We start from the raw sequence: 27,420 nt of genomic DNA, 5'->3' as shown, positions 1-27,420 counted from the left end.
ATTTCAGACTGTCCTTTCCCCATTTTATGCTCTTGGTGCCTTCAAAGATGAGTTGGCTGTAAATGGATGAATTTGTATCTCAATCTTTATTCTATTCCATTGGTTCATGTGTCTATTTTTATGCCAGTGCCATGCTGTTTTGGTTACTATAGCTTTGTAGAAAAATCTGAAATCAGATAGAGTGATTCCTCCAGCTTTGTTCTTTTTGCTCAGGATTACTTTACCTATTAGGAGTCTTGTGGTTTGATATAAATTGTAGGATTTTTTTTTTCTATTTATGTGAAGAATATTATCAGTATTTTGATAGCAATTGCATTGAATCTGTACATCGCTTTGGGTAGTATTGTCATTTTAACAATATTAATTCTTCCAATCCACGAACACAGAATAGCTTATTTTTTGTGTGTCTTCTTCAGTTGCTTTCATCAGAGCTCCACAGTTGTCCTCATGTAGATCTTTCACTTCTTTGATTAGATTGACACTCAGTATTTCATGGGTTTTATAGCTATTGTAACTGTAATTGTTTTATTGACATCTTCTTCAGACTGTTTGCTGTTGGTATATATAAATGCTATTGATGTCTAAATGTTGATTTTGTATCCTAAATCATATTGAATTCGTTTATCATTTCTATCAGCTCTAACAGTTCTTTGATAGAGTCCTTAGGTTTTTCTAGGTATAAGATCATGTCATCTGCAAACAAGCCTAATTTGACAACTTCTTTTCCAATTTGGATGTCTTTTCTTTCTCTTGCCTATTTGCTCTGGTCGATATTTAATTTATTAAGTTTATTAAACTTCTTATAAGTATGAACCTTATCTAACTTAACTTTTTGTTCCATGGTAGGTCCTGCTATTTTCAAATAAAATCACATAATAGAGTTGAAGAATGATCACATGTGATGATAGATGCTGTGAGGTACACCAGCACTTGGGCTCTATGGAAGAAGGTTCATTGGGAAATGACTCCTATAATGCAAAACAGGGATTGGTGCTTGTCTGAAGAGACAACATGGTGTTCTCCATCGCACTGGCCCACACACTGCCTGAGTTTTGCATGATGTGGCTATTGCTGCTCCTTCAACTTTCTTTCATACACAATACAATTCACTTAGCAAGCTCCAGTCTCCTTGTCAGTTCTTCAACATACCAACCCAGTTTCTTTCTTGGAGACTTCTTCCTTTTGATCCCCAATATTCTTTCTTTTGTTTTTTTTTTCTCACCTTTCAGATCTCAAATGGGGTGACAGGTTTTACCTGAACACCCCATAAAGTACACACTTTCCCCTTTTCCTCTAAGGACCTCATTTATTTCACAACACCTAAGACAATCCGTAATTATTTCTTTAAAAGGATACTAATTGTCTATCACTCCTTCTAGACTGGAACACCCCATAAAGTACACACTTTCCCCTTTTCCTCTAAGGACCTCATTTATTTCACAACACCTAAGACAATCTGTAATTATTTCTTTAAAAGGATACTAATTGTCTATCACTCCTTCTAGACCTATGCTATGCAATTCAGTAGCCACTAACCACAGGTGGCTATTTACATTTTAATTAATAAAAATTACATAAAATTAAAACTTCAGTTCTTCAGTCACACCAGCCACACTTCAAGTACTCAAAAGCCACAAGATATTTGCAGGTACATATTTAACAAAAGAGATACAGCATATTTCCATCATAGTAAAAAGTTCTATTGGATAACACTGTTCCAGAATTTAAGTTCCTCTAGCACAGGTGATAAAGCCTGTAACACAGTATGTGCTCAAATATGTGTTAAATAAATGTATAAATGAGTGAATAAAAAAATAATAAAAGAAAAACTGAATGATTACTAGTGGGGGAAATTTTAAATTCAAACCAATAATTAAAATGGATGGTTGGGATAGGTCATTTGGGAGGATTCAAGCCCCAGGACTGAGGCACGGTTGTCACAGGACATTACAAATGTAACTCTTGGTTGTTAACTGATTCTCTCCCCACATTAGACTATAAGCTCCCTGGGAACAGGGACCTTTTCTTCTATTTCCAACACGGAGAACAGAGCCTGTCTGTGATAAAAAGATATGAACCATCTTGTCCTTTCATGTAATTACTTTCATATATAAAAATGAAATGACAACTTTATTTCTAAAGAAGGTTGTATGCAGTTTTTAAAATATCTCATCCATATCATTGTCCTTCATATTGCTTCTTTCAAATCTTATTTGTCCATTCTCACATTTTAAAATGTACAACTTTCTCCCTGGTCTTGTGTAAACTACTTGACACCTACTTGAAAGCAGACAAGGGGATTCCCCAACTTTCAAGGTAATTTCCCCACTCCCCAGAATCACCTGCCTCTAAAGGGGATAGCCTGTGCTCAGCCTCTCCTCTTTCCACTCATATCGATTTCTGGGTACCTACTCTTAATTCTGACAAATACTGCTACCCCTAAAGTAAGCATCTAATAGCCACAAATGGGTTAAAATGATTCCTCTGCCAAGATAATTTGGATCCTCACAGAATTTCTTGGAGTTGTGTTAATACTGAATCTTACTCATCTCAAGGCTCAGCTTAAACCCCTTCTCCTTCATAAAACTCCTCCTTACCCACAGAATTAAATGCAAACATACTTTTGACTTTAGCCTATATACATCTGAAGTCAGTCACTTACTTGCAGTCAAATGATTCCAACATATAGCACTCCTCAGCCCCTCAAAAGCAAAGTGATTTCTTTATCCTCTCACCTCCCATAGGAATTTATCTATTCCTCTCCTATGACATACAATACTATCTATCTTGTATTATACCGATTCATATCCAGGCCTTATCTCTATAAGACAGCAATTCATCTTTGTATACCAAGACTTACACGGAATTGGTATTCAATAAATGATTTTCACATAAGTGAGATAGAGAGACTCGTGTTTGACCCATGGTTTGGATTTTATGTATTTGCCTAATAATTTCTGCATGAAGATTTTATCAGAAGTGAAGAGGAGAAGGAATTTCTGGGCCCTATGAAGAGAAAATAACAACAAACCATATATGGAATACATAGGGATTTAATATAGTATGATCTAAAAATTATCAAAAGCTGCCCCACAACCTAAATTTTTGCCCTCATTGACACATCATGCTAAGATAGTAGCTAGGCAGGTAGGGAAGGCAACTTTCTGGAAAACTGGTGCATTTTAATTGTTTGATTAGATAACAGGTGAGCATGTGATTAATAGGCTGTTAGCATGATACCTATAAATGTAAGACCATGGTGAGAAAGGTATAAAAAACATCAAAGACAGATGCTTTATAAAGTAAACACTGTCTTACCAAATAATGATACAGACCCTGTGTTTGCTCCAGATGTCCCTTCTCCTCAAGGTTATGACCCATCTGTACCTTTCTGGTAATGGTACTCCAAATTCTAGCATTTAACACACATATCTTTGAGTTAATCCTTTTTATTTTTAAAGAGACTGTCATAAATTGTAAAATCCTCCTAAAGTGTTAACATTCCAAGGGTAAAACATGAATATGAGTATAATCATATATATATATATATATATATATATATTTTTTTTTTTTTTTTTTTTTTTAAAGGTCTCCACTAGGAAATTTAGAACTGGCCCCATTGCTATTTGTCAGTGGGCCTCTGGTAAGTTCTGTGTGTCTGCTTGATTATGTGCAAACATAGCATGTATACACATGCACACACAGACACATGTATGTACATACATAGGCATATATATGCATCTACTTATATAGATTTAACATATGTAATGAATAGAAAAGTCTACAGAGTACTACTTCTTTTCACAGAAAATTAAAATTTATTAGCAACTCATAAGAATTGATTCGTATTTTCTGTTTTACATGAGAAAAACATGACCCAAAGTGTTGATATCATTTCCTTGAAAAAAAGATATTCATTTTTTTCTCCTAGTGTAATTTTCTATAGAGAATAAAACACTTTCCCAATTCTAAATCATTATGTTCAGGAGAGATCACCCCCATTCTCAACTCTAAGGATGAGCATATAGCCAAAGAACAGAAATACATGGCATGTAGCCCTGAAGCAGCATAGAACACATCAGCCACAAACAAAATAACAACCATAGAGGTGATTACTGAGTGATCTCTTTCCTGACAAGATGCAAGAAAACAGCTATTTCATCCTCAATGGCTGTAGTAATTAGTTTGGGAATGGTGCCAAGAGACAAATCAAGCCAACGTGAAGAACTAAGGTCTTTGGAGGACTTATTAAAGAAAGGAAATTTCTCCTTCTTTGGAGGCTTGTTGAACTATAGGAGACAGAGAGAAATCCTAAATTCATTGGGGGTTCTCATGTAGAATCTGAAAATAACACCAAAGGAGTGAAAAGAAGAGCTAAAGAGATCGTGAAATAGTTTCTTGTAATAGTTCTTGGGATCCTGATCCAGCTATACATGGAGCCAGTCAGCATCAGCCTTAGATATGCAAACTAAATCCCCTCTTTTTGCTAAAGCCAGTGTGACTTGGGTTTCTGTTACTTTAAAACAAGTAAGTCTAGAGTAATAACTAAGTGGCAGGCTAAGATTCAAATCCAGCAATGTCTTCTAACTTAAAATTTAAGTGTCTTTTCCATCATATCAGTGCTTCTCATTTGGAGGGAAGAATGAGACTTAGGTAATGGAATAACTTAGAGGAACTTTTCCAACATATACATTTGCCCTCAATACTTACCTGCCCCCAGGGAAACCAGAATGAAGAGAGGCTGAGGTTTGACAGTAAAAGGGAAATAAAGTTGAGAATATAAGCAAATTTATTTCAAGAAAGCTTCCTTGAGTGATTGATTCATTCCTAGCTCTAAAACAACTTTACAGTCTTATGCAGCTTTGTTACATTGAGTGCCAAGAACTCAATTATGGTGTAGAAGTGAGACTCCAATATAAAGCAGTGCCTTACACTTTATGAAACAAATAACTGGTTTCTGAGCTAGTAACAATGAACAATGAAGTAGAAAAATTTTCTTCTCTAAAGTAAATGATTGACTTCACTGGGTTCACGGAATAAAATTAATTCTTAGAAGTACAGGAAGTAAGTGCATAACAATTATGTCTTTGAAGAGGGAAATTCACAAATGACTACTAGAGGGCCACTCTGTCTTCTTACAAGCAGAAATGACAGTATCCTCAAAGACGTAGAAAAAACAAAGTACCGAGTCTGTCAGCTTCTGTGCAAATGTCATGTTCTTTGGAATGTTTACATAATTTTGCATGAATTGTAATAACACAGGCTATCTTTCAATAAGTGTCTGGCATAATAAAGAGAATAATAAAATTGTTTTGAATATCACCTAGAAAAGAAGATGGGATTTCAAGGATGGTTTTAGATCAAAAGGCTAAGGCAAACCTCTAGGCATGTCTGTGCCTGAAGCAACGTGGAAAATAGACTAGTTCTCAACACTTAGCAGTACCCAACTAGAACAGCAAATTGAGAATAACTATGAAGCCTCATCTGGACCCAATTGGAAGGGATATCACAATTGACTATCGATGACTGTCATGGTTGTGGAAATGAAAAATGGTACCTTCAATATACTGTATGTATCTTCTCTGACTTAAACCACTCATGACTAATAAAGGCCTTCAGTTTTATCTTTCAACTTATGTGACCACTTGTAAGTATTCTGAAATAATCATATTGACATTTGGCCATTATTTTAGAAGAAAAAACAATTAGGTGGCTTATTGGAGAGAGAACTTTTAAGCTGTGAATCCTGTGTCTGTCAACAACAAAACCTCTACTGATTCTTTCAGGGAGACTCTTCCTCTCCATCTAATACTTGTGAACGGGCTGGATGATAACTGATAACTTTCACTCAGAGAGAGACACTGCTTCATTCTGGGAAAAGCTAAGTTATGTTGACTTAAGATCTCTGGTAGCAATCATGCTTCTTCCAAGTATTGGCTATGCATCCTTATGCTAATCATTTGACCTTTCTGAGCTTCAGGGTCCTCAGCTGTCATAATGCTCCATTGAAATAATGCACACAAACGTGCTTTGGAAATTGATAAGTACTATAAAAACATGAGTTATTACAAGGCAAAAAAATAATAATAAATCTGGAGGCTTGCTATTTAAAATTGAGAGATCTTTTGCAATTATAGGTCCCAATGGGTTTACCCATTCTACTTAGGATTACGTGAACTCAATTCTACTACACAGGGTAATAACTACCCTCAGCCTTGTTAACCAGTTGAATATTATCCCAGTCAACATACAGGTCAGTTACAGCTCTCTTCATTAACTCTCCTCCCATTTGAAGAATGCTATTCTTTCAGACAGACCCCTTACTAGAATAGAAGGTGTTAATGTAGCCATTTTTTACCTCATAAAGCTGATAGTTTCTTTACTCCAGCCTAGACTTCCTCTGTTGACTCTATCTTTTACCTATGAACCCAGGTTCTGAACTCGTGAAAACTGTAGTTATGCTCATTTTTTTACTAAATTATTCAAATGATTTTACTGGGCTCTATTCTTGTGTCTGTACAGTGTTTTGGTGGCCATCATTTTATGACCTGCACATTGTTTTCCCTAAACACTTCTGTTCTAATCTTGTAATTCTCCTTCCTCTAACTCACATATTTTTCTTATCTTTAAAAATACACAAAATAAAAACTTTAGAAGTATTATCTCATGTAATCATCATATCAAATTTATCAGGTTTATAGATGAGAACATGAATACCCATGAAGGTTAATAACACTTCCCAAGGTCACTGAGGTAGTACTTAATGGAGATGAAATATAAATCCAGGTCTACATGATGAAAAAGCCCACAATCCTTCTAGAGTATCATGCTGCTTTTAAATCCTCATGCATCTTGGAATTATCTTCGTTATCTTTACCTCTGATCAGGAGTGTGCCAGAATGGCCTATGACAAAATGTGTTCATCTGAGAAACAGATATATCATTGTCGCAAGCACAATTTAAATACTAGCCAACACTGCTGAAGTTGATCAGCTTTCGTCTTTATATATAATATCTATGGACTTTAAACAGCAACAACAAAACAATAAATATAGATCAGCACTACTGGTCATTTCATTAGGACAAGAATTAGAGAATTCTAAATTCTCTAATTTTGCTAGTTTAGAAGTAAAGATGCAGGTTGAAACCTTATAGTTCTCATGGATTATGCCAGAGGTTTACAACAGAGATATTCAGGTATTTTCCTTGACCCTGGGCTTCCAGAAGATTACCAGGTTTAGAATTATAGAACTTAGAATAGGTTGAATCTTCATGTTGATTTTCCTAACTGATCATTTGAGAGAAAGCAAAATTGAGATCAGAAAGGTCAAGTGAGGCTGGGTGAGGTAGCTCATGCCCGTAATCCCACCATTAGTCTATGGACAAATGGCTGAGGCGGGCAGATCACCTGAGGTCAGGAGTTCAAAATCAGTCTGGCCAACATGGTGAAACCCGTCTCTACTAAAAATACAAAAATTAGTTTGGTGTGGTGGCACGTGCCTGTAATCCCAGCTACTCTGGAGGCTGAGACAGGAGAATCATTTGAACCCAGGAGGTGGAGATTGCAGTGAGCCGAGATTGCACAACTACACTCCAGCCTGGGTGACACAGAAAGATTCTCAAAAAAAAAAAAAAAAGGGTCAAATGACATACTACAATCACTGCAGCAAATACTACTCAGAGTGTCAGACTTGTAATAGAATGTAAATCAGCATTTATGACTTCCTTCATCAAAGTCAAGCTACAGATAACCCCAGCTCAACTAAATTGTGTGGTTATTTTATACATTTTGTTACAGTCTATGCATGTTGCTTATGTAGTGTAATCTAATGGCAGGCAGTATGCAGGCTGGCAGTGCTTGGTCATATTTTGAGTAGCACTGACTGCAGCTAAGTAGTTTACAAGGCCAGGATTGGGAATTAGTTTCCAGATATCCAAATGCTATGCTCTTTCAACTGAACTAGCAGCATTTTCTACAATACTCCCTGAAACAATATTCCCACAGGCGTTATTAGGTGTCCTACTTTTATTTAAAGTCTGAAAAACACTGGTCAAACATAAATTTTTTTCTTTTTTATACTGAATTTCTTGGTGGTTTTATTATGTTAATGTGCTCCATGACACTCAGAATGAAAGAGACTGTGTATTCCTTTTAAAATTTTATTGTATAAATACTTATTAACATAAGTAATCCAAGTGACTCAAGGAATATAGTTTGAGAAACTGTGTCCTGTATAATAGGATGTTATGCAAGTGAAGATCTTACTAGGAGTTTAGAGTACAACACAAATGTATTTCCCCCTCACATTTAGAACAGATCAATCTGATAGCCCCTGACTTATTACACAGCTTGGTGTCACATTTAGAAAAACCATAAAAACCACTATTCCAATGTTCAAATTTTTATTAAGGAGTCCTTTGAGTCTGTATCAGGCTTCCTTGTAGTAAAATCCAAGAAAGTACTGTATTAGTCCATTTTCTGTTGCTTATAACACGATTCCTAAAAATGGGTGATTTTTTAAAGAAAAGAAATTTATTTCTTATAGTTAGGAGGCTGAGAAGTCTAGGTTAAGAGGCCACATCTGATGAAGGTCTTCTTGCTGGTGGGGGCTCTCTGCAGAGTCCTGAGATAGTACAGGACATCGCATGGAAAGGGGGTCAAGTATGTTAATGTGCTAGCTAAAGCCTCTCTTCCTCTTCTTATAAAGCACCAGTTCCCCTCCCATGATAATCCATTAGTCTATGGACAAATTAATCCATTCATGAGGGCACAGCTCTCATGATTCAATCACCCCCTATAAGGCCCCACCTCTCAATATTGCAGCATTGAGGATTAAGTTTGAACATAACTATTGGAGGGGCATCCAAACCACAGCAGGTATATTTCAGAACTCTGATCAATTTAAGATTTTCTCTGTATCCATCTATTGTATCTAAACCTCATTTATCATGGTAAAGGAACCGACTGCAATTCAAATCTACAAAACTCTCTTCAACCACCCAAGTTGACTCTTTTCTTTCTCATCTCCCTACCTTGTTTTTTCCCCCTCTTCTAAGAGACATTTTTGCTCATTCCAAACTAAATCCATCCAGCCTATCTGTGCTCACTTTCATTAGCTCTCTTATCCACTATTCTACTTTTACAATGAAGCCCAGAAACAGCATGGCAGGCAGAATTCCCCTAGGCAGGCAATGAGGAAGAAAAGCTGTGAGCGCTCATACACTAACAATTGTTTTCTCCAACATATATTTTTCACTAATCGTGCAAAGGCTTAATCTAGTCTCTCTTTCATATTTATAATTCACGCTTATTTTCCATCTATTGTATATGTTGGCGAAAACAGTCATGTATGAGTGTTCACACTTTTCTGCCTTCACTGCCTACAATCTATTAAACTTCAATTACTGTGACCTGGTAGAGGACATGAACTTTCATGAATTGTTCTAAGTTGATAACATCCTGCCTGGAATTCTCTGATCGCAAGGAAGCTGATTTTACTGTCCCGAGGTCCACTGTCTAACTCATATTTTGGACTAAAGACTATCCTCTCCAGGCAGGTTTCCACTCCACTCTTAAACCTTTACCTTGAGAAAAGGTCTTAAACAACAAGGACCACTATAGCACACCAGATAGTGAACCAGAGTTCACACTATCCCAGAAGCAAGATAAAAATGTCAGCAAAAAACAAATAAAAGATCTGACAGAGTCTCTTTGAATAATAATATGCTGGACTGACACTTCCTGTTTACTTTGAAAACCCCTTATTATCAGAACTTGACTGGAACAGAAAATGTAGGTTCTTATACCATCCATCCCTCAACCAAAGGACCTTAAACACATCCCTTAAAATTTATGATTCCCAGTTTCTTCATCCATGAAACGAATCAGTCAAACCAAAGTCTCCCTTGGCTCTAAAACAATGTGATTTTATAGTATGCCTCAATGTCTGTTAGGTACTTTGACCAGTGGTTAAACCACCAGGCTCTGGGTTTGAATCTCAGCTGTCCCATTTACTGCTTGTATGACCTTGAATAAATTAATTATTCTCTCTGGGTCTCCCTTCCCTGATCTCTAAAACTGAAATATTAATAACCTACCCTACAAATTTGGGGGAAGATTAAAGTAATATATTTAAAGTACTTAAAACTTAGTTCCTAGGCCCTAATTACAGCTCAGTACATAGGGGTTATTATCAACACCATTATAGGTTTTTTAAGTTTTATGTCACACCCATTATCATGTCTGGCACAGTGTTCAGTGAACAGGTGCTGATCTCGGTATATCTCAGGCCTATGTTCACTTCACTTCACTTCTAGATAAATATTCCTTAAATATTATAAAATTATTACCTTTTAATCATTAACCTTATTTTGACTTCTTATGCCTAGTTCTACATAGAAACTTATTTATTCAAAGACTTAAAGTAGTACTTTTTAAGTGCTAGACCGTTTTCTAAATACTGTAAAAATATTAACCCAATCTTTCCATAATCCTATGAGTTGAATATGTTATCTTCTCGCTTTCTCTATGAGAAATTTCAGTTGGTAACATGCCCCAAAGTATGTTCCAACAACTAGTATGTACCGCAGCTGGGATTTGGACCCAGGTGGCCTGGCTGTAGAAACTGTGTTTGTGTCACTAGGCCACACTGCCAGCCTTCCATGCTACCCTTCTTGGACTTATTCCATCTTGAATGGTTAACTGGTCTCTTCTCATTCCTCTGAAAATTCCGGGCCATTTCACCTATTTACACTGCTATACTTTTAACTCTGCCATCCTTCCCACCCCTTTCTAACCCATCAAGTGGCCTCTCCCAGGTCCAACACTCTACTGACCCAAATCTAAGACAGCCATCAAGACTTCTTGCCATTTTCTCCCTTTCAATGTTGTCAGCTTTTTCTTCCGCTCACTCTGATTTCTCCTGTCTTGGTCTATTTCACTTGCAAGCAAAAGGGATGGGTAAGATGTAATTTTTTGCACATGACTCCTCCTGCACATCCCACTAAATTATAATTACCAGAACACCAGGTTCTATAGCATACTTTCACATTTTGTTCTCACGGTTGGCAGTCTGTCTCAAGACAGCCCTAGAAATTCCCTTATAAGCTAAAACATCAGAATGCATAGCATTTATTTGATCCCATTTTTCCTCAAAGCAAATATGGCAACAGATACAATAGTCTTATTTGGCATAAGCTAGTGTAGAGTGACATCTGGTGGCTATATTCTTAAAAGGCTTATAAACATTTCACTAAAAGCGTTAAGGTTCATTCCTTAAGGAAAAGTTGTATTATCCATCAAAGCATGTGTCAGAACTGAGCTATGCACCAAGAGAGCAGGAAGAATCTGGTGAGATCTACACTCAGTCATGAAGTACGGAGCACTGCCCCTCAGAAGGAGAAACCATGGATACTGAGCATGACTACACAGAAGTTGAAGTTCTGAGCCCCAGTCCTGACTATTAGCTCCTGGAGAATAGAAAGGCCTCTGTTTCTCTCTATTTACTTAGAGGCTTCAGTTATCTATTTTTTTAAATGATGGAAATAAACTCAGCCTCTAAGTTGTTTTCTCTCTAGTAAAACAGAATGTAATCTACAATAAATAAATACAATTTCTCTCAAATATCTAGTGCCAAATAAAGTTGTTAGTTACAATTTCTCATTTAAACATCACCTGTCTTATAAGAGTACATCATAAAATGAGCCTAAAGAGGCTAAAATATCTCTCATACCAGTTGTAATAATAGTATCACTCATAAGAATAATAACAACAGCTAATACACACTAAATAAGTATTCTCGTATGTATAACCTCATACTGTTAAACACAGCTGAGGAGTCTTCAGCAGCAGACAGTCCCAGATGGGACTTATGACCCACGATGCCTCCATGGAAGAGGTAGGTTTGCACAAAAGTCTCATAGGGCCAGTCTTCATAGCTGGAGAGCATCAACATAAGATTATAAGCCCACCTGTCCTAAAAGACTTTAATACCTCTTCCCTTTTCTCACAGCTCTACCTGTAGTCATACAGGAGGCAGAGCAGTCCTATAAGGACAAGTGAGAAAATGTCCAAGCTGTCTGAGCATCCCTCACTATCTCCCTTGGCAACCAAGCCTGGATCTGGCTCAACAGAAAAGGAGTAAAGGCAAAAACTGGAAGAAATCCTGAAGCTGATATTAGACTGGATATCTAGAAAAGACGACTGTTTATTACTACTAAAAGTGACATCAAAAGCTGTGGAATATACTCAAGATATTGTCAGGGCTATAGAAATGTGGTTTGACATAGTACAGAGTGACAGCAATAGTGAAAGAAATAAAGTTGTTTTCTGTTGGAGGTTTACTTAATCCAGCTCATTCAGTAACCATACTTACCATTATGGACTGAATAGAATTGCCCATTTTGAAGGATGAGTAAGCAGAAGAAATAACCCAGAACAGAACCTCTCAAGGAAAGAAATAGACATGGAATACAAGAGATAGCAAAGAAAATAAAATATTCCAACTGCTTTTCCCTATCAAGGAAATTAAAGAAAATATGAATGCTCTAAAACAGGAAATAAATTCATGACACACAATAAAAATAAAAGTAACAGTACAGGGATACTGGTATTGCACAGACTCTCTAAAAGGATGAGGAGTTAAAACAGAAACAGTATTTATGAAAAATAAATAAGTCAGTGATGCCGCAGGCAGACTTGAAAAAAATCACATATAATGTTGAAGTCAAAAAGGACCAAAATAAAAATGAATAGAGAAGAATATAAGTATGTAGAGGGGAGCAGATAATACAAGACCATTATATGAACAATTGCTGCCCCTAAAAAAGAGGAAAAACTATTGCAATAGAAAAAAATATTCAAACAGGTATTGAAAGAAAATAATTTAGAAGTGAAGGCAAGAGTTTATCTGAAGGCCCAACAGGTTTCTAATTTTCCAGAAAATGTAACAATTCTGATTGTTAGACTTTAGACTTTAACAATAAAAGTATCTTACATTTTAGTCCCACTAGAATTGCAAAAAAAAAAGGAAAAAAGAGAAAGTATCTTAAAAACGTAACGTATAGAAGTGGTTACTGACACAGGAAGAAAAGAAATATCAGGTCCTGACTTCTCGGACAGTTTAGATGCAAACAGCCAAGCTACGCCTACTTAGTTTTAATAGGGAACTGCATATTTGTAAAACATTGCACCCAATAAATGGAGAATACACATTTACCCTGCAATTCTCCCCTAAACTTCAAACTCATTCCAGAGCCTACTCTTTATCACACAATTATCTAAGAGACAACCCAAAAACAACATTTTCAAAACCAAACTCCCGATCTTTCCCTGACAATTAGGTCCCAGTTTCTCCATATCTAAGTTAACAAAAATGCATTTTCTCTTTACTCAAACACAAAAACCCAGCAGAGTCATCTTTTTTTTTTTAATTGTACTTTGGGCTCTGGGGTACATGTGCACATCCTGCATCCTGCAGGATTGTTGCATAGGTACACACATGCCATGGCGGTTTGCTGTCTCCATCCCCCTATCGCCTACATCAGGCGTTTCTCCCAGTGTTATCCCTCCCCATCCTCCCCACCCCCTGCTGTCTCTCCCCTCCTACCCCAGTGAGTGTTGTTCCCTTCCCTGTGCCCAAATGATCTCAATGTTCGTCACCCATCTATGAGTGAAAACGTGGTATTTGGTTTTCTGTTCTTGTGTTAGTGTGCCGAGAATGATGGTTTCTAGATTCATCCATGTTCCTACAAAGGACATGAACTCATTGTTTTTTATGGCTGCATAGTATTCCATGGTGTACATTTGCCACATTTTCTTTGTCCAGTCTATCATTGATGGGCATTTGGGTTGGTACCAGGTCTTTGCTACTGTAAATAGCTCTGCAATGAACATACGTGTGCATGTGTCTTTATAATAGAATGATTTATAATCCTTTGGGTATATATCTAGTAATGAGATTGCTGGGTCAAATGGAATTTCTATTTCTAGATCCTTGAGAAATCGCCACATTGTCTTCCACAATGGTTGAACTAATTTACACTCCCAACAACAGTGTAAAAGTGTTCCTTTTTCTCCACATCCTCTCCAGCATCTGTTGCCTCCAGATTTTTTAATGATTGCCATTCTAACTGGTGTGAGACGGTAACTCAATGTGGTTTTGATTTGCGTTTCTCTAATGACCAATGTTGATAAGCATTTTTTCATATGTTTGTTGGCCACATAAATGTCTTCTTTTGAAAAGTGTCTGTTCATATCCTTCACCCACTTTTGAATGGGTTTGTTTTTTTCTTGTAAATCTGCTTTAGTTCTTTGTAGATTCTGGATATAAGTCCTTTGTCAAATGGGTAGATTGCAAAAACTTTTTCCCATTCTGTTGGTTGCTGGTTCACCCTAATGATTGTGGTTTTTCTTTTGTTTATTTTTTTCTGTGCAGAAGCTTTTAATTAGATCCCATTTGTCTATTTTGGCTTTTGTTGCTATTGCTTTTGGTGTTTTAGTCATGAAGTCCTTGCCTATGCCTATGTCCTGAATGGTGTTGCCTAGGTTTGCTTCTTTAACACTTTGTTCTCTCTACCACTCCATACATCTAGATTATGTAGAAATCCCATTGGCTCTACTTTGAAAATACACCCTAAATTCAACATCTCTTACCACCTGCCTGCAATCACCCTTTTCCACATCACTACTATTTGTTATCAGGATTATTAAAACAGCTTCCTAGTTGTGTCTGCTTTCATCCTTGCTCCTAGTTGTTTATTCTTAGGGTGATCCTGTGTTTCATCCTCTAACTTGGGACATTTTGAAAGTGAAAGGGGCCAGGACTATAGGCATAAACTAGGATTGTCCTACACAAGTCAAGGCATATGGTCCACAGAAGCCAGGAGGTTGTGTGTGTTTCTTGTTTGTTTGTTTGTTTATTGAGATGGAGTCTCTCTCTGTTACCCAGGCTGGAGTGCAGTGGAGAAATGTTGGTTCACTGCACCTCCCCCTCCTGGGTTCAAGTGATCCTCCTGCCTCAGCCTCCCCAGTAACTGGGATTACAGGCATGCACCATCATACGTGGCTAATTTTTGTATTTTTAATAGAGACGGAGTTTCACCACATTGGCCAGGCTGGTCTCAAACTCCTGACCGTAAGCAATTCTCCCTGCTCCGCCTCTCAAAGTGCTGGGATTACAGGTATAAGTCACCATGCCACTTCAGCCAGGAGATCTTTTTAAAACAAGAGTTCTGCCACTCCTACTCAGAGGCTTCTCACCTCCTTGATGTAAAACCCAATGTCCTTCGAATGACCTACAAAGCTCTCCTTGATCTGGCTGCCTGACATCTCTGACCACACCTCTCTCTTTCCCATTTCCCTTTACTCCAGCTGCAAGTTCTACTTTTTCTGAAAACTGCCAGGCACCTCCTGCCTCCGAGCCCTTGCCTTGAGGCTCCTCCTGGAATGCTTTCCCTTCCCCCATTGCCTCCGTGTGACTTACTCTCATTTCCTAGCCGGCTTTGTTCAAATATCACCTCATTAGCAAGTCTTCCCTGACAACCCTGTTTAAAATTGCAATCTCCTCCCGCAGCTCCCATGTCTTTTATTTATAGCACTTATAACCTGCCCATACATCGCTTACTTCTTACATTTTGCTGTTTGTCTCCTCTCATCACTGTCCTATTCGAATGAGAGTTCCATGAAGGCACATTTGTTTTTCCTGCTCCTTTTCTCTGACCTAGTCCTAATGATACAACAGTAAATGGAAATAAATGAAGATCAACCCAATGAGAACAAGCAAGTCCTATTTATTCAGAGCTTGCTGTAGCAAGGAGCCAGGCACCACCCCTAGTGTTTTAACAGAGACTCAAAGGCAAGCAGGGCAGTAAAGAAGCTTTGGTGTGGATACACTGGAAGACTTCAAATGTGCCCTGACTGGAGGCTGGTGGTTTGGGGAAGCTGTAGGTTGTTTACTGAATGTGAGGCAACCTATGTGATCAGTTAGTGGTATATATTTGGCTTTCTCTGATCCAAAGTTGATATTGATACGGGACAAGGGCAGGGAAGTGCTGGATAGAGAAGGGTGGAGTCCCTGGCAAGGGCTCCACCCTTGCACAGACCTAAGTCAGAACACGCACTCCTGTTTTCACACTCAAATGTTATATTTTCCAAGACCAATCTGGGCTGCCATGGTCCCCATCCTGTGCCCATAGAAACCTGATACCATAGCCGGCACAGAGCTGCTGGATGTCAGGAGGAGCAGAAGAGCACACTGACAGACACTAGTAGACACCGGCAGTCCATCGAACGCGAGACAACACGGAATTCTATCAGCCGAAGTCTGAGGAGAGTCCCGCAACTGGGCAACCTGACTCCAGGGGAAGACCACCTTCCCACTCCATCCCCTTGGGCTCCTCATCCACCTCTCTGAGAGCTTACCTCCACTACTCAGTAAAAACTTGCACCCATCTTCCAAGTCCATATGTGATCCAATTGTTTAGGTACACTGTGCAGGAACCCCGGGACACAGCTCTGTCTTTATTATAAGGCAGAGAGTCTAACTGAGCTGACAAGCCTCCTGCACACAGCAAAGCTGACAGGGCACGCTGTAGCACAGGCCCACTGGGGCTTCGGGAGCTGTACACACTCAAACTTAGATCCTGCCATGGGGGTCGGAGCCCAAAAAACGCTCCCCACAACCTGCCTGCGTATGTTCCCCCTAGGGGTTTGCGGAGCTGGGAAGGAAGAAACAAGCCACACTCCTGTCACATGCCCTGCAAGGGGGATGGGGAATTTCTCCCATTTCAGTGTGTTATTTATACCATAAAAGTGTTGATGGAAGAAAATCTCCTTATAATGCTTACGGTTATAATCTATAAAGACACGGTTATCATTCAATCTTACAGCACTGAAAGATATAATATTGATATCTATAAAGTACCATCTACAGAAAACAAAGGTAAAATCTACGAAATAAAAGTAGGAAACTGTTTATCTCTTATAAGACTTGACCTTTCCGATGAGTAAAAATAAATTATTATTAAGGAGACTTCAATAATATAGTAGATACGTTGTAAAGAGATAATATACGCTTTTCAAATACTAACTTTTTAAGCTGCCTAATATAGCACTAAAAAAAATTTTAAACAAAATTATAAAGGAAGAAACGGACTTTATTTTTTAGTCATCATAATAAAACTAGAATAAAATCAAAAGTGAAACAGGAAATATGGGATCAGCAGTATTAGCAACTCCTCAGATTTAACTGAACAGAGCAGAGATGCAAACCTCTCTCATAATAGTTCTTGCATTACAAAAGATATCAAAATGTCAAGTATAGACTTTGCTTCTAGCAATATAGTGAACTAGATTCCTTAATGAGACCTAGATAAATTATGGAAAACGTATTTTTTTTTTTAGTCCATTGCTAAGCATGCAAGAAAATAAGTCCGTATAAACAGCAACAGTGCAAGCAACCCAGTGAGAACAAGCAAAGCACTAACACCAAAGCATCAGTCAAATGTACGAATCAGGACTGCTTTCAAGGCAATGCTGAAACAGGAAGGGAAATAGGAAATGAGAGACTCCAGGCCCTTGCGGAGTACTGGAGCTGAACTTAGACTCCCACAGCAAGCCAGGGCTCCACAAGGGGACCATACTTTGCAAGAGTCTGCTTACCAGCAAAGGGAGGCCACTGGGAATTCTGACTGTAATTGTTTCCACATGCAGTTTCCCTTGAGAACTGTAGCTCTTGGCCTGTTCTCACCCTGGTCTGGAGTTGGACTGGATAACATTTTTTTGGTCAGAAAGAAATCTCAAGCCAAGGGAATAAAGTAGTCCATATGCAGTAGCATCTCCTGAGGTCCAGCAGAAGCAAATGCAAATATACCACAGAACAATGCATCCCTAACTTTGGTCCTTTAGTGTTCTTTGATAAGTTCAGCCTTAAATGAGCTCATGAAAGATAAAACAATCACAGAAATAAACACATGAGGAAGCAAGAAAATCCCAGCACTTTGGGAGGCAGAGGCAGGTGGATCACGAGGTCAGGAGATCGAGACCATCCTGGCCAACATGGTGAAACCCCATCTCTACTGAAAATACAAAAAAGTAGCTAGGCATAGTAGTGCATGCCTGTAGTTCCAACTACTTGGGAGGCTGAGGCAGGAGGATTGCTTGAACCTAGGAGGCGGAGGCTGCAGTGAGCTAAGATCGGCCACTGCACTCCAGCCTGGGAGACAGAGTGAGACTCCATCTCAACGCCCCCCCACCAGAAAAAAAGAAAAGAAACCATAAATGAGAGTAAGCAAATTTTAACTCCAGAGGACTTCAAATCTTGAAATTATCACATAGAGGGGAAAGATATAAAAATATTTCAAAACCAAGAGATTAAACAAAAAAAAAAAAAGCAAGAAAACACATTTAGAAGGGGATTCTCTGAGTAGATTGGGAAGGGGATGCCAAGAGGAATGTACTCAGGCATTTTGATACAATGATATTGCTGTATGTCTTAGGTTGGGGGATAAGTTGCAAGTGTGTGGTTATTATTCTGTGCCATAACACACTGAGGTTAGGAATTCAAGACCAGCCGGGCTAACATGGTGAAACCAAAAAATACCAAAAAATACAAAAATTAGTTGGGCATGGTGGCATGTGCCTGCAATCCCAGCTACTCAGGATGCTGAGGTGGGAAAATCACTTGATGCTGGGAGATAGATGTTGCCGTGACCAAGATCACAGCACCGCACTGTAGACTGAGTGACAGAGTGAGACCCTGTCTCAAACAGACACACGCACAAAACACCCAGAATCAGTTCAAGTATACCAACATTCAAATAGAAATTCTAGAAATAAACAAATTTAGGAAAGTAAACCAGTAAAATTATTTTTTTTAATGTCATAGATTGAAAGGGCATGTGGTTACCCATCAAAGGGCCCACCAAATTCCCAGAACAGTAGATGATATCAGACACATTCCAAGGCACCCACATACAATGACATTTTAGGACACTGCTAACAGAAAATAGTAAATTCTACAAGGTTTCAGAGATGGGGGTATGGAAATCACTATTAGGTTTCTAAGCATAATTTATCAAAACTGAGTTTTTTATTCACTCCCCCTACAGTCCACAAATCAGTTTATTTCCATATTGCACGTCTTTGTAAATGGCCCTATCATCCATATAGTCATTCAGATACTGATCCGTGATCCTTCTCTTTCCCATTCTACTTCTCAGGGAGTCCTACTGACTATACCTCTAAATTCTTACCTTCATTTCTTTCTCTCCACCTCCAGTATCTCCATGCTTCCCTAATCCTAGCCCTATATCTTCTTACCCAGGTTATAAACTGGTCTCCTGGTTCTCCCTCCTGCTCCTCTCCAACCAGGGAATTTTTTTGGATATATATAAGATCAGTGTCACTCCTCTGATAACAGCTCTTCAATAACTTCCCATTTACTCTTAAGATAAAGCCTAACCTCACTGTAATGAACTCAAAAGATTCTGTAGCTGATCAAGGAGAAAGATGACTGTGAGGTAGCAGTAGCACACAATGAGATCTGACAGGTTTCTTTAGGTGGCTGATAGTTCTTCACAGTCTGAGATCTTCCAGAGGCTACCTCCACTCAGCCCAGAACAAGAAGGCAAGGAAACTCCCATGGTGAGAGTGATCGGAAGGGAGATCAGGGTCTAGGTGATGTTACTCAGCAGCATAACAAGGAGGTCGGAGAGCGTCAAGAGCAGCAGAGGCTTAGGCTTGGGGTCTCTTATAGCTCTGAGGTTTGTCTTATCTATGGCTAGCAGATGTCTGGTACAGTTTTACAGTTTATGTGAAGCAGGCATATTCTAAATGGGAGTTAGGCTATGTGATTTCTAGGCCCTTTTAAACTCTTTTATAAATCTTCTAGATAGTTAAGTATTTTTTCACTTGATTGATGGGTTCATTCATGCGTTTGTTCATGCAACCATTAAGCATCTGTTTTGTAATAAGCACTGTACTGGAACTAGGAAACCAAGTGAGAACACGGCAGGCACGGTGTTTGCCATCACGGTTCTTATAGCCCAGTGGCCAACAAAAGTAACTGCATCACAGTGTGGGAGGTGCTGTGATTATAGTGCAATACAGAATGTCATGGTGACAGGCAGAAGGGCCACCTTGATTACCGCAAGGAGTAAAGCAAGCAATGCTCTTCAGTGATAATGACATCTAGACTAAAACCTAGCACCAGATGGACTGGGTAGGGGTAGGATTAAAGGAAGGAGTTTGTGGAGTGCTGTCTTTTAAAGCAAACTTTGTAGAAGCCTGTATGTGATAGAACATATGATATGAAATGGCTGAAAGGTAAGATTCACATTAGGAAGTGGTAAAATCTGGAGCTGGAAGGTGAGCCATGACTTGAATGGGATATAATGCTTAGCCATGTTAAAGAAATGAAAATTCTGGGAACCCATCCCAAGTGCACTGAGAAGCCACTAGAGGGGTATTACTGATGATTTCTATGCTATGACTTCCCATTGAGAAGGATTACTTAGCTCAAAGCTTGAAAAAATGGTTGGAGGGAGGCCATACTGGAGGCAGAAAGACCTGTTAGAAAGCTGTTGTAGTAGTTCGAGAACAATGATGATGTCCTGACTTAGGATAAAGGTGGTGAGAATGAGTGCTCTGCATAGATTCAGGAGAACCTAGGTATAGATTAATACAGCATCAGATGGATTCAAGAGTACTTTATGAATTATATCAATAGCACTCCATCGATGCAAGTGGTGAGAGAGGAGTGAGTCAAGGATAAAGCACTCCCATGGCTGCCTGTTTGCTGAACTGACTTTCCTGTGGCATTTCAATCCAGGGCTGGTTTCTACCTCCACACCCTGATATGGCATACTATTGTCCATACAGGACAATCTGAACACCTACCTTACAAGCTGGGAAACTTAAATCAGGAAAGAGGTGTGATCTGTCAGGAGTGCACTAAATTACTCCTATAGTTTAATGTCAATTCTAATGTAATGGGATTCTATAACTGCAGATCTTTTAGCATTATTCAACTATCAGAACAAAATACTTCAAATCCTAGTTGAATATAATCAACGTATTTGGAACTAAGAGATACCTAAGAGGTGACGTGGTTTAAAATTCTCACTGAGTACGTGAGGACACTGAGACCTAGAAACAGGATGGGATTTTCCCAAGTTATGTAAATAACAGGATGAGGTCTGTAATTCAGGTTCCTAAATCTGTTCATCCTAATTCTTTCACTCTATCTAGCAGAATTCAAGACACAATAAACTCTGAAATCTAAAATTTGGATTTGAATCCAGACTCCTCCATTTACTAGCTTTGTGATCTCATGAAAGTTTTGAAAAATTTGATGACTCCGTTTCCTCAAATTAAAATAAGAAAAAAATTACAGCTGGGCAGGGAAGCCCATGCTTGTAATCCCAACACTTAGGGAGGCCAAGGCAGGTGGATCACTTGAAGTCAGGAGTTTGAGACCAGCCTGGCCAACATGGTGAAACCCCCGCTCTACTAAAAATACAAAAGGTACCCAGGTGTGGTGGTGCAGGATTGTAATCCCAGGTACTCAGGGGGCTGAGGCAGGAGAATTGCTCAAACCTGGAGACGAAACTTGCAGTTAGCTGAAATCATGCCAAGGCACTCCAGCCTGGGCGACAGAGTGGGACTCTGTCTCAAAAATAAATAATAAATAAAACAAAATAAAATTAGAAAAATTAATTATACCATCCACCTCATAGGATCATTACAGGGTTTAAATGAGATATGTAGAAGTGCTTGGGACAGTGACTACACATCAAAGATAGCAGTAATCGTTAGCTCTTATCAATGTTTTAAATATTAACATTATCTTAATATAAATTTTAAAATTACTGTTTATTAGAGTCTTCTATAAAGATAGTTTACTACTTTCACTTACCTTCACCCTCTTAAGTCCCAGTGATTTAGAATATAGATATTATAGGTAACTCTATATTCAGACCGTTTTTATTGTCTTGAATTTATTTTCTTCAGGATACCCTTGTTTCCTATCCATATCCTCTTCATGTTTCAAGACTAACGTCAGTTTAGTTTTTGTATTAATACCTTCCCTGAGCACTCTGCCTTCTGAATTCTCTCTCTCCTGCTGTCTGCAATTTACAGTTTAACATTAAGTTATTTTGTGTACCTTGTCATAAGTGGTCTTGCCCCACACTAGATTAGAAGTAAAAGACAATGACCAAATTTATCTTTTAAATTCTCTCTCCATTTCCCTTCCCGCTACAGAACCCCTCCCCAACACACACATGTGCGCGCGCACACACACACACACCCCTAGAAAAGATCTGCATTTGTACAAGGATCCCAAATTGCTTTAGTGAATACATTCAGATTCAAGATATTCACTTGCGGCCTAATCTTTGTTAATTACTTTTCTCTACCATTCTTCAGGTTTTGGCCTCCGTTGTAGTACGAAAATTCAGCAGAAAGAGTTGAGTCTCTCCTCCTTAGCACAATAGAATAACGTTTCAAACGTATTTACTTTTTTATTTTTTATTTTTTATTTTTTTTTTTTTTATTTTTTTTTTTTATTGCATTTTAGGTTTTGGGGTACATGTGAAAAACATGCAAGGTTGTTGCTTAGGTGCATACGTGGCAGTGTGATTTGCTGCCTTCCTCCCCTTCACCCATATCTGGCATTTCTCCCCATGCTATCCCTCCCCAATTCCCCACCCCCCCCGCTGTCCCCCCCACTCCCCCACAACAGACCCCCATGTATAGTGCTCCCCTCCCTGTGTCCATGTGTTCTCCTTGTTCAACACCCGCCTATGAGTGAGAACATGTGGTGTTTGATTTTGTGTTCTTGTGTCAGTTTGCTGAGAATGATGTTTTCCAGGTTCATCCATGTCCCTACAAAGGACGCGAACTCCTCGTTTTTAATGGCTGCATAATATTCCATGGTGTATATGTGCCACATTTTTCCTGTCCAGTCTATCATCGATGGGCATTTGGGTTGGTTCCAGGTCTTTGCTATTGTAAACTGTGCTGCTATGAACATTCGTGTGCATGTGTCCTTATAGTAGAACGATTTATAATCCTTTGGATATATGCCCAGTAATGGGATTGCTGGGTCAAATGGAATTTCTATTTCTAGGTCCTTGAGGAATCGCCACACTGTTTTCCACAATGGTTGAACTAATTTACACTCCCACCAACAGTGTAAAAGTGTTCCTATTTCTCCACATCCTCTCCAGCATCTGTTGTCTCCAGATTTTTTGTGTGTGTGTGGTTGCTGGTGATTCTTAAAAACACATTTTCTTTACTTCCACTAGATGGCATTAAAATCACTACACTGATCTTTGGAAAAGTCTGTGAAGAAATGTGTTAAGGCAACAAAATGAAGACCTTGATATAGATGTGACAGGAACACACAACCTATCAGCTGTGATGGCGTATATATGAAATACAGGAGCTGATGTTCATGCCTTGTCTATAGAATTTAATACAATCAAAAATTATCTACGTGTCTTACAAAGCTAAATATATTACTGCCATATATATAATCCAGCAATCTTGCTCCTTAATTTGCCTAAATGATTTGACAGAAAAAATCCATGTCCACACAAAAACCCGCACACAAATGTTTATTGCAGCTTTATTTATAACTGTCAAAATTTGGAAGCAACCAAGATGCTGTCAGTACGTGAATGGATAAATTAACTGCAGCACATTAATGCAATTGAATATTATCTAGCATTAAAAAGGAATGCGCTATCAATCCATGAAAAGACATGGAGGAAATTTAAGTGCATATTACTAAGTAAAAGAAGCCAATCTGAAAAGTCCACATGCTGTATAATTCCAATACATGACATTCTGGAATAGATAAAACTAAGTAGATATTTGAAACCTCAGTGGTTTCCAGGGGTTACAGAAAATAAGGGATAAATAGGTAAAGACAGAGGATTCTTAGGGCAGTGGAACTACTCTGTATAATACTATAATGGTAGATGCATATTATTATATAATTGTTCAAACCCATAGAATATGTAACACTAGGTGCTAGCTCTAATGTAAACTGTGGATTTTGAGTGATAATGACTGTCATTGTAGATTTATCAATTGTAACAAATGTGCCACTGTGGCTGAGGATGTTGAAGATGGAGGCAGCTGTGAGAAGGAAGGGGTGTATGGGAATTCTGTTTTCTACTCAAGTTTGCTGTGAATATAAAACTATTTCAAAAAAAAAAGTCTATCTAAAAAAAGTTCAATTACATTGATTCTTTGTACCCACCCTCCCTTCAAACCATCCACACAAAACTCAGACCCAATAGACATATCCCTTCTTGGCCTGTCACATATTTCACCCAATAGCTGAATAGAAATGGGATAAAAAGCCATGAAGTCATAAGACTTCCATAACATAATCATGATACATGTTTCTTTAACAAATCTCTAAACAGCAGGTGCCGAGATTTTTTTTGAATCCACAGTAAGATACTGGTATGTCAAATACAATGAGGTACGTAGTGCTTCTATGGTGTGTGATAATAGCATCCTAGACATTTCCCTGAAGACTTGGAAAAACTTACCACTGAAATTCATCTCCATTTGTAACTATGAATCTAGAGAGGCTAATTTGAGAAAACTCACACAATTTGGAATGGATTCCCTTTCATTTTTTGTGAGTGTTATGAAAGACAATACTCTGCTCTACTACAGGATAGAAAGGTCTGAGCATTGAAAATGGACTTGGGATGCCTGGGTGTAAGTCATCATACTCATGTGTGTGACCCTAAAGGCATTACTGTCCTTCCCTGGGCTGTAAGAGAGGAGGCTGAAGATGTTAATCTCTGGTTCTCTTTATTGCCAACATCCTGCTTATCTGAAACCCCAAGATGTCCCTTGGTCTTCCCTTTGATAGTTGCCAACTCAGAATTCATCTGGAATATTTGTTCGACCTGGTTTATATTTATCTGTTGTGTATTTAAATTAATCACCCATTAATATCACTTATTTTAGATTTCACAAAACCATACCTGACTTTTTTTTTGAGCTGAAGTTGATTCAGAGTCCACTAGATGGCAATCTTGCCCATTTTTATTTCTTGGACCTATAAGGTTTGAAACCCTCTCTTCGTTTCCAGAATATGTATTACATGCTCAACAGAAGGTCTCAGCCCCTCCTTTTTATGGATTTCACAATGCAGTAACCTCTCGGAGAACTCAGTGACATCTAATTAATTTTTAAAATCAATAATCATTACTTATACAAATTATTTTTAGTCAAGATTCAGCACTATCACAATTACAATTAAATGTTCAAATAAAAGTTGCCATTGAGGAAGAAGAAAAGCAGCAGCAGGGAAACACAAGTGCTTCTAACACATTTTGCTCCTGTCTGTACTACTTTAATTTCCATTCTCAATGACTTGCTGGTGAACTCTGAAGAGAACTACAAGCCTTCTCCCTTTAAAGTCCTCATATAGCTAGAAGACAGAGACTAACAGCACCAAAGGGGCAGGTGAAACAGCCTCACTTAACTTGGGAAGAGAAGTTAGGTTAAAAGCCTCTAGCACTGAAGAGAAAGGGATCACAGCTTAGTCTGCCACTGACAGTGACCTTGAGCAAGTTTAACCTCTTTGAACCTCAGCATTCTTCTCAGTAAAATGGGGATAATTAGAGAACTTAGAGGGGTTGTAAGAGAGTAAATAAGTAAAGCTCTGAGAACAGTGTCTGAAAATAAGTGTTCAATAAACAGTTACTATTGCTACTGGTACCACTATCACTAATGTTTCTTAACATAATATTTCAGTCTTTCTGTTACTTAAATTGTTGCCATTAATGATGATTGGCCTAAATAACTACTTAAGTAGAGATACAATAATTCTTTTATATGAACTATTTAATTCAAGCCTAACAACTCTATAAGATAAATATTATATACAGCTAAGAATAAATGAGGCTTGAATAAGTTTAGTAACTTGACCTAGTCACGTAGCTTTAGGTAGCATAGTGGGAATTCTAATAGAGGCTCAGTGACCACAGAGCCAGGACTTTAAAGACTACAACTAAACTACAGGCTGTACCCCTATCATGGGAAGAGGACAAAGTGTGGCCTCTATTTTACAGTCTCAGAGTTTCAGCTGCTTGACAAGGTAACACAGTAATAAGTGCATGCTTAGTACCAGAAATCTAGTTCCTTCACTTTTAGCCCCACAGCTAATATCTTACACCAGCATTGTGCACAGTATGCATCAAGCTGTTTGACTAAGAAACACTTTTTCCAAACAGTATCCTGCAGGTTCAGTGTCCTCTGAAATAACTCTATACGCTGATACTGTTCTTAAAACAATATCTGGTCATTGGCTGTATGCGGTGGCTCATGCCTGTAATCCCAACATTTTGGGAGGCCAAGACAGGCATATCACTTAAGGTCAGGAGTTCAAGACCAGCCTGGCCAACATGGCGAAACCCCGTCTCTACTAAAAATACAAAAATTAGTCAGGTGTGGTGGCAGGGACCTGTAATCCCAGCTACTAGGGAGGCTGAGGCACAAGAATTGCTTGAATCTGGAGGCAGAGATTGCAATGAGCCCAGATCATGCTACTGTACTCCAGCCTAGGCAACAGAGCAAGATTCAGTCTCAAAAAAAAAAAAAAAAGAAAGAAAGAAAAAAAAAACCCCACAATACCTGGTCAAGTAACTGGTACATCTGATACATCAACCAACCACAGAGTTCTGGGGTGATTATAGCTGGCACTGAAAGGCCCCAGATGACATTAACATGAATAGAAATAGGATGGTGATTTCATTATATCCAGCCTCTTTGAATGCAGCTTAGGAAGTACGATAGAAAGCAATATCAAGAACACTGATGAAAAATAAATCTCAGGAGGCCAAAGCCAGTGAAAATGGTATACTGGGATGAGATTAGACAATCGATATTTACTATATGAAAATTTGTTTCAAAGGTACAGGATCATTGAATCACAAATACTAAGATCAGGAAATCTGTTCAATTTATTCTTTTCTCAGAGAGACGTGTTCTCAAAGTAAACTAGAAAAATTCCATAGTCAATATTTTCTTAACAATGCAAAAAATAAGATTTGCCAAATTAGGTGACCATCAAACCACTTTCATAGTACAACTTTTACAACCAGAAAGGGCAGTTAGATCTAACACAAATTCTCCTGTTTAGAATTTTAAGATAGTAAATATTTCACCATTCCTTTGTTGTGCATGTGTAATCTTAATATAAATTGTGGTGGCACGCCCTCTAGGCTTCTTTCTATGCCACATTCAGGAATGAGCCATCGGAAGCAATTACAAGTGATTGCAATCCTCACTGGAGTTCCTAAAAAACATTATTCAAGGAACTTCAATTCAGTCCACAGAAACATCCCTTAAAATCTTCTTTCCCTGTCTTTACACTCACCATGTTT

The sequence above is a fragment of the Aotus nancymaae genome, unplaced genomic scaffold (genome assembly GCF_030222135.1).
Source record: "Aotus nancymaae isolate 86718 unplaced genomic scaffold, 86718_ANA_hifiasm-v0.15.2.pri h1tg000064l_1, whole genome shotgun sequence".
Taxonomy (NCBI): domain Eukaryota; kingdom Metazoa; phylum Chordata; class Mammalia; order Primates; family Aotidae; genus Aotus; species Aotus nancymaae.
Note: the sequence above shows the minus strand (reverse complement) of the source record.